Below are 9,567 nucleotides of genomic sequence, written 5' to 3'. Positions count from 1 at the left end.
AGCAGGCTCTTGCTCCATGTCAGACATGTTGTGAAACAGTAAATTTACTTGTACAGATAAGTTTCAAAGATTTTAATATTCAATAAAAAATAAGCTAAGGAAAAAATACACTTTACATTTTATCCCAAATTGGAATCGATCCACAGCTAAAATTATGTGAGAAAAGTTTAGAGAAAACATTTAATAAACATCAAATAAACTTCTAAAATACCCATCAGGCAACCCCACACCTCAATTACTGAGGTGCCTTACCACTACCAATTAAGACCAGATCACCCAGAAATGGAGAAAAACTACTTTTTCCTCATAAACGTTATTAACAAAAGCCGGTCATGTGACCGCAACTGCCCAGCTTAAATTACTGCTGCAACACAGAGAGGCACTAAAAATAGCTTCCTGGTACACTGAGTACCATAAATAACCGTTTTTTTCAAACCAGACAGTTTAAAATGTTGCATTATTTTATTCTAAAGCAAATGGGAAATGATTAATCTGCTGAAATAGAAAAGTCAGCCTTAGTTTCAGTTTAAACTTGAATTGTTTTATCAAGTAAATATGTGTCACACAATAAAGCCTAATAAAAACATTTTACCCTTTCTTTTTAAAAGAGTTTAAATGTTGGTCTCACACATGCTACAGTGCCTGCTTCATGCTCCAGTGTAACCCATACAATAGGAATATCTATGTCCCAATAAAAAAGCAATGTATTTTAATTTGTTAAGTCCAAGGTCTCCCCAACTGGAGGAAAAAGCACTTACCTGCTCCGCTGTCTGGCATTTAGACAGTTACAAGGCATGAGAAGACACAATTCTTCACAGAGACCTTTGAAAAAGAAAGAAGAGTAGCCAATTCTTGCTTTCTAAACTAGGGCAGCAATTGTTAGGAAAACGCAGTAAGTACCTCTTTCAAGTTCCTAACTGCTTTAAAGCCACCATTACCCGATTGCAAGGAATGATGTGGAATACGGCTATACCCCAAAACTTGCTTGTACATGAAATAAAACATTTTTGTCAGACACCTAAACTTCACCTCCTCCATGCACTGAAGGCAAATAGAATGACTGGGGGTTGTGGGTAAGGGAGTGATACTTAGCAGTTCAACTGTGGTGCTTTTTGTCTCCTCCTGCTGGCCAGGAGTTATATTCCCAACAGTAATTTCTCAAGTCGTGGACTCACTATATCTTAGGAAAGATAAAAATTAACATTGTGTAAACAAAATAGCATATTCGAATTAGCAAATGTGAAATATTTACAGTAAATACATAGTTAAAATATTTATGAAATTTGAATATTGCATAAATATATTTTATCATTTTTTCATCTACTTAATGGCAAAGGGCTATAATGCGCACATATATATATATATGCGCTGAAAAATATAGAAAAAACAAAGCGCAACAGGACTCAAGTGAAAAGGTTTATTAAACAGATAAAAGGTATTTTAAAAACAGAAGGTATTAGGCATACCAGAAGTTAAAAACAGAAATTCATATCAGACAAAATTGTCTTAAAACTTTAACCAGGTTACTGCTTCCAGCTGATCTTGAATTGCAGGATGAAACCGTTTTATACAGGCTTCCTTTTAGCTTGGTGCTGTGTTGCTCCACAGTGAGATCCTGCATACAGCTCTGAATTCTTGTGTGTGAAGGATGTCTTCAGCTGTGCAGCTGTGCAGTGTCTGCTGTTTTCACCCTTGGGGGATTAAAGATCTACTCAACGGCCATTTCGTTACCTAGCGTGGGATTTTTCTCAAGAGGTTGATTTATCATTAGTGGGTTGTAACCTCCTTAAGTACCCAATGATTTGATTGTATGTTATTGGCAAATTCAAACACATAAATATATACAATAATACATTTTCATATTCTTAAAAGACTATAAAAAGTGGATCATAATAATACATAAATATTCAAACCATGAAATCTAACATTTAAAAGCATACATATATATTGTACTATATTTTGAGTTAAAATACATATATTATAATTTCAGATACTAAGGTGGCCTACCGCACCTAATATTCCCAGGCAGTCTCCCATCCAGGTATTGATCAGGCCTGACCCTTCTTAGCTTGCAAGATCAGACAGGAATGGGTACATTCAGGGAAGTGTGGCAGTTGGCAATTTTCTATGTTCTATAATATTAGTCTCTTTGAACAAATTTTGTGTTTAAAATTATGATTCATCCTCATTATTTTAATTTTGATAGTAAAAAAATATAAAAAAGTATAAAAAAACTATAAAAGCTAAAAACCTACATTATTCATCTTGACCCATGATCGTTCCTATTGTGATAATAATTAAATATAAATACAAACTCGGGAGATATATTGTATCTGATAATGTCTTATTTTATAACCATTATAAAACTTACATTATAATTATTACTAAAATTAATCTAATTTTTAATATTATGACATATTTATAAGTCAAGGTATATGTTAGTGTATTTACTAGTATATAATACCTTAACTTATGACTTCAAGCATTTAGATATCCTTATTTACACTATAGAACATTCACAAAAGAATTTTAAATCAAGAATGCCTGAATGACAAGATCAATATTTAGACCCTCTGGATGTAGGCTTTTTAAAGTATATATCCAAAAGGATTTTCTTCTTCTAAGTTTTAATAGTCTATTATAATCAAGTTATTTGGTGGTATCCATTCTAATATCTTGATCTCTAGCCCTATTGGATTGCTATTGTGTGTTATTCTAAAATGTTCAGACACACTATGATTTTCAAATGCATTTTCAATATTTCTGATGTGTTCAGATATCCTATATTTCAATTTTCGTTTTGTTCTAGCTATGTAAATTTTCCCACATTTGCATGTGAGTTGATAAACTACATAGGTACTGTCACAAGTACAGGTATTTTTACATTTATAGTATCTTGATTTATCTTGATTGTAAAAAATATCTTCACTATTGACATAATGGCATGTACTGCAGTCTTTCTTTCTACATTTAATTAGTCCCTTCTTTGCTGTTAACCACATATTTTTACTACTTATTTTTTGGGATTCTCTTATCTTACTAGGAGCAAGTATATTTTTTAAGTTATTGTTTCTTTTATAAACACATTTAGGTTTTAAATCTAGATTTGTTCCTAGGATGGGGTCCTTTAATAGAATTCCCCAATGTTTGGTTAGAATTTTCTGAATGTCTAGTATAGTTTTCATTATAGGTGGTTATAAAACAAATATTAATTTTTTTCTGTTGTTCTAGATTGTCATTTATACTATTATCTTTTTTGATTTTGGTTTTGTATTCTAAAAGATCTTTCCTATTCATGTTTAAAACTCTTTCGTTGGCATTAGCCACTCTTTGTTTGGAGTAACCTTTTTGTATGAACTTTTCAGTTAATATTTTAGCTTCATTTTTATAATCTGTTATATTTGAGCAGTTCCTTCTCAATCTTTGGAACTGCCTAAACGGTATGTTGTTCTTTCACGTATATGTAGATGTCCACTACTTGCTTTTATTTTATCATCTTCATAAAATAGAACAAGATCTAAGAATTCAATCTCATTTTCTGTAATTTTACCTGTAAATGATAAATTCATATTATTATTGTTTAAATAGTTAATAAAGTTTTCTGCCTCACTTCGATCCCATTTCCACAAAACTATAATGTCATCTATAAATCTGTGGTATTTCATAATGTTGTTCTTATATGGGTTGTTATTCCATATTGTCCTGTCCTCAAAATCTGCCATATATAAATTGGCATAGGATGGGGTGAATGTTGTCCCCATCGCTGTGCCATTTATTTGTTCATAGATTTATAGATGACATTATAGTTTTGTGGAAAGCGAATCGAAGTGAGGCAGAAAACTTTATTAACTATTTAAACAATAATAATATGAATTTATCATTTACAGGTAAAATTACAGAAAATGAGATTGAATTCTGAAATCTGGTTCTATTTTCTGAAGGTGATAAAATAAGGGTGAGTAACTACAGGTGAAATTAGCTTCTTAAAAGCAAGTAGTGGACATCTATATACATGGAAGAACAACATACCATTTGGGCAGTTCCAAAGATTGAGAAGGAACTGCTCAAACATAACAGATTATAACAATGAAGCTAAAATAACTGAAAAGTTCATACAAAAAGATTACTCCAAACAAAGAGTGGTTAATGCAAACGAAAGAGTTTTAAACATGAACAGGAAAGATATTTTAGAATACAAAACCAAAACCAAAAAAGATAATAGTATAAATGACAATCTAGAACAACAGAAAAAATCTAATCGTTTTATAACCACCTATAATGAAAACTATAGATATTCAGAAAATTCTAACCAAACATTGGGGAATTCTATTAAAGGACCCCATCCTAGGAATAAATCTGGATTCAAAACCTAAATGTGTTTATAAAAGAAAGAATAACTTAAAAAATATACTTGCTCCTAGTAAGATAAGAAAACCCCCAAAAAGGAGTAGTAAAAATATGTGGTTAACATCAAAGAAGGGATTAATTAAATGTAGAAAGACTGCAGTACATGCCCTTATGTCAATAGTGAAGATTTTTTTTTTACAATCAAGATAAATCAAGATACTATAAATGTAAAAATACCTGTACTTGTGACAGTACCTATGTAGTTTATCAACTCACATGCAAATGTGGGAAAATCTACATAGGTAGAACTAAACGGAAATTGAAATATAGGATATCTGAACACATCAGAAATATTGAAAATGCATTTGAAAATCATAGTGTGTCTGAACATTTTAGAATAACACACAATAGTAATCCAATAGGGCTAGAGATCAAGATATTAGAATGGATACCACCAAATAAGCTTGATCATAATAGCCTATTAAAACTTAGAAGAGAAACCTTTTGGATATATACTTTAAAAAGCCTACATCCAGAGGGTCTAAATATTGATCTTGACATTCAGGCATTCTTGATTTAAAATTCTTTGTGTGAATGTTCTATAGTGTAAATAAGGATATCTAAATGCTTGAAGTCATAAGTTAAGGTATTATATAATTGTAAATACAGTAACATGTACCTTGACTTATAAATGTGTCATAATATAAAAAAATAGATACATTTCAGTAATAATTATAATATAAGTTTATAATGGTTATAAAATAGGACATTATCAGATACAATAAATCTCCCTAGTTTGCATTTATATTTAATTATTATCACAATAGGAACGATCATGGGTCAAGATGAATAATGTACGTTTTTAGCTTTTATAGGTTTTTTTTATACTTTTTTATACTTTTTTACTATTAAAATTAAAATAATGAGGATGAATCATAATTTTAAACACAAAATTTGTTCAAAGAGACTAGCTTATAGAACATAGAAAATTGCCTTCCGCCACACTTCCCTGAATGTACCCAGTTCTGTCTGATCTTGCAAGCTAAGAAGGGTCAGGCCTGGTCAATACCTGGATGGGAAAGTGCCTGGGAATATTAGGTGCGGTAGGCCGCCTTAGTATCTGAAATTATAATATATGTCTTTTAACTCAAAATATAGTACAATATATATGTATGCTTTTAAATGTTAGATTTCATGGTTTGAATATTTATGCATTATTATGATCCACTTTTTAAAGTCTTTTAGGAATATGAAAATGTATTATTGTATATATTTATGTGTTTGAATTTACAAAAATTGGCATTAACATACAATCAAATCATTGGTTATATAAGGAGGTTACAACCCACTAATGATAGATCAACCTCTTGAGAAAGTTCCCACGCTTGGGAACAAAATGGCCGTTGAGTAGATCTTTAATCCCCCAAGGGTGAAAACAGCAGACTGTTATAAGCTTGTATAATGTGGCTATTCCCAGAGAACCTTAAGTAAAACAGGCTTATACAAAAGCTTATTACCAAGGGAGATAGCTGGTTTACTTAGTACAAGTTCTTTTTATAACACTTTACAAAATCAAAATAAAGTGAATAAAACAGATGAAATGAAGCCTTTGTATATTTTACACAGTTGTAAAGAGTTGTGTTCTTTAAAGATAGAAGGAAGCAAACAAGCAGCTTATTGGTATTGTCTGAGAAAAGCAGAATTTTATAGCAAAGTCTCTTTATAGTTAAGCTTAGAAATGAGAAACTGATTTGCAGTCTGCAGTGTCCATATATCAAGAGGTATCAGGTTACAGCAGGCAGAGTGTGTGATGCAGAGAGAAGGAGAGAGCCAGATTTAACCAGTTGTGAGCACTTTAACAGTTTGTATGTCAGCAGAACTTTGGATAAGAATATATACAGCTAGAGACAATTGTATATAAAATTAATGATACTTGCGAGTGAGTTTAGAACTGCAGAGAGCGAAGTTGGCACTGAGTCAAAATGGATCACAGCAGGGAAGATGTTCTTATTTCCTGGTAGAGGTAAACACTCAGTAATGGAGCTGGCTGGAAAATCAGACTGCAGAGTTAACACAGACTTGCAAGAGTTGCTGCCAAAGACTGTTCCTTGAAGTGTAAAGCAGCAGGAAATGCTTCTTAGGTTTAGAAGCTGGAGAAATGACAACAAGGATTTCCTTTAACAGGTACAAAAGCAGGATCTGTAGATTTTAGCTTTAGAGCTTGAAGCAGAGTGGGAACTACAAACTTCAATTATCAAGCAAAGCACAGGTGTACTGAACACACCTTTAAAGGGAGGTGAAGGAGTGGGTTGGTCTTAGTTCTTAAAGCTACAGGAATATGACAGATCCCCCCTTTCAGGGGCACCCCCTTCCCGGCTCCAAACCTGGTTTGTCAGGATGTAGACGATGGAAGGATGTGAGCAATTGGGGAGCATGTAAGTCCCTAAGGGGTATCCAAGTATCCTCCTCATGACCATACCCTTTCCAATGTACTAGATACTCAATTGTTCTACCCCGGCGGCGCGAATCCAGAATTGATTCCACTTCGAATTCCGTTTGATCTTCTATCAGCTGAGGAGAGTCCTCGATGACTTGAGGAATATTAACATCAGATCCTTGATAGGGTTTAAGTAGAGAAACATGGAAGGATGGGTGTATCCTGTAAGATACAGGTAGATCAAGAATCGCTGCATTAGAGTTGATCATTCTTTTTATCTTGAACGGACCTATGAACTGGTTAGCCAGTTTTTTGCTTGGTACCTTTAATTTGAGGTTTTTTGTTGAGAGCCAAACTCTATCGCCAACTGAGTATTGAGGTGGAGTTAGATGTTTTTTATCAAAATAACTCTTTTGGGTACATTTAGATTTCTCTAAGTGAATCTTTAGGGAAGTCAAAGTTTGTTTCAAATTAGAGACATAATCCAGAGCATAAGGTGATTTTGAGGTAGAGATGAAGTTGGGTACAGTGGTTGGATGGTAACCATAAGTGGCAAAGAAGGGTGAGACTTTAGTAGAAGAGTTGATGGAGTTGTTGTATGCAAACTCTGCAAGCAGTAACCATTCAACCCAGTCATCCTGTTTCTGTGAGATATAACACCTTAAGTATTGCTCCAAAGTCTGATTCAGTCTTTCAGTAAGGCCATTAGATTGGGGATGAAATGCTGTTGTCATTCTAGAGGAGATTCTTAACAATTTACATAGTGCCTTCCAAAACCTGGATGTGAATTGAGTCCCTCGATCAGTGACTATAGAGGTCGGTAAACCATGGAGTTTCACAATGTGATCAAAGAATGTTTTAGCTGTTGTGATAGCGTTTGGAATTCTCTTAAGAGGTATGAAATGAGAGAGTTTAGTAAGATGATCTATAACCACTAATATGGTTGTGAATGAATTAGATGGTGGTAATTCGACTATGAAGTCCATTCCAATCATGGTCCAAGGGACTTCAGGTATAGGTAATGGTTTTAGTAAACCAAAAGGTCTGTGGTGTTCTTTTTTGCAAGCTGCACATACATGACAATCTGACACAAAGGTAACTACATCTTGTCTTAAACCAGGCCACCAGTAATTCCTTGTTAATAAATCCTGGGTTTTAGTGATTCCAGGATGACCGGACATAGGGTTCGTATGATGTAGATGTAGGATCTCCTTCCTTACAGAAGGAGGAACGTATAACAAATTGTTGTAGAAGTATAAACCTGAAGAGGTGTCCTTTACGCAGCATGATGGAATGGTAGAATCTTTTAGTAAAGCTAATAAAATGTCTTTTTGTAGGCTAGAAGTTACAGCTATAAACTTGGTCGACGGTATAACTGTTTGTTGTTCTTCCTTTTCATTATGTTTAATGAAAGAACGGGAAAGAGCATCAGCTTGGATGTTCCTTGAACCTGGTCTATATGTGATCTGAAAGTTAAATCGGTCCAGGAATAAAGACCATCGGACTTGTCTTGATGACAAGGTCTTGTTTTTTCTAAGATATTGTAAATTCTTATGATCTGTAAGAACTGTAAAAGGTTTGAGTGTCCCTTCCAGTAGGTGTCTCCAGTGTTCCAGGGCACATTTGATAGCTAGAAGTTCCAGGTCCCCCACGGAGTAATTCCTTTCAGCTATAGACAGGAGTCGAGAGTAAAAGGCTACAGGATGTAGGACTGAAGTATCGGTTTGTTGTTGGGAGAGAATAGCACCAATACCAACAGTGGAAGCATCAACCTCTAACACAAATTGAAATTCTGGATTAGGAAGCTGTAGGATAGGAGCTGAAGTAAAACATTCTTTTAAGTGCTCAAAAGCTTGTTGGGCTTCTACAGTCCAAACGAGTCGATTCTTACCGGTTAACTTAGTTAGAGGTTGGACAATGGATGAAAATCCTTTGATGAATCTCCTATAAAAATTAGAGAAGCCTAGAAACCTCTGAAGTGATTTCACAGAGGTAGGTACAGGCCATTTGAGTATGGATGTAACCTTCTCTGGATCCATGTTTACACCGTTAGGGGAAATTATGTAACCCAAAAATTTTATTGTCTTTACATGGAATACACATTTCTCAGCCTTGGCGTATAGCTGATGTTCTCTTAATCTAGACAAAACCCATCTTACATGTTTTACATGATCAGTTAGATTTTTGGAGTATATCAAAATATCGTCTAGATATATTATAACACACACATCCATTAAGTCTTTGAAAATATCGTTTATGAAAAATTGAAATGTGGCCGGAGCATTAGTTAAGCCGAATGGCATAACATTATATTGAAAGAGACCATAACGGGTTCTAAATGCTGTTTTCCATTCGTCACCGCTTTTTATCCTGATTAAATTGTATGCTCCCTTCAAATCTAGTTTGGTAAAAATGGTTGCATCTGTTAACCGTTCAAGTAATTCAGGTATTAAAGGAAGTGGATACCTATTTTTAATCGTAATAGAGTTTAATGCTCTGTAGTCAATGATTGGGCGTAAGGTCCCATCTTTATTTGTGACAAAGAATATGGCCGCTGCTGCAGGAGAGGTTGAGGTAGAAATAAAACCTTTCCTTAGATTATCGTCTAGGTACTCTCTGAGAAATTTTAATTCTTTTTGAGAGAGTGGAAAAATTCGGCCGAACGGTATGATAGACCCAGGTTTAGTATCAATGGGGCAATCATAAGGTCTGTGTGGAGGTAGATTTTCGGCTTCCTTAAGGTCAAATACATCTGAAAAGTCTGAATACTGCAATGGTATATG

The 9,567-nt window shown here is 34.0% G+C and overlaps 1 pseudogene; it reads right to left on the bottom strand.

Annotated features, from left to right (window-relative positions):
- Positions 1-2,000: 2,000 nt before the first annotated feature.
- Positions 2,001-2,119, bottom strand: LOC128654881 (uncharacterized; annotated as a pseudogene).
- Between the last annotated feature and the right edge of the window lie 7,448 nt (positions 2,120-9,567).

This window comes from Bombina bombina, chromosome 3 (assembly GCF_027579735.1).
Source record: "Bombina bombina isolate aBomBom1 chromosome 3, aBomBom1.pri, whole genome shotgun sequence".
Lineage (NCBI taxonomy): Eukaryota > Metazoa > Chordata > Amphibia > Anura > Bombinatoridae > Bombina > Bombina bombina.
Note: the sequence above shows the minus strand (reverse complement) of the source record. Positions and strands in the feature narration are given on the sequence as shown.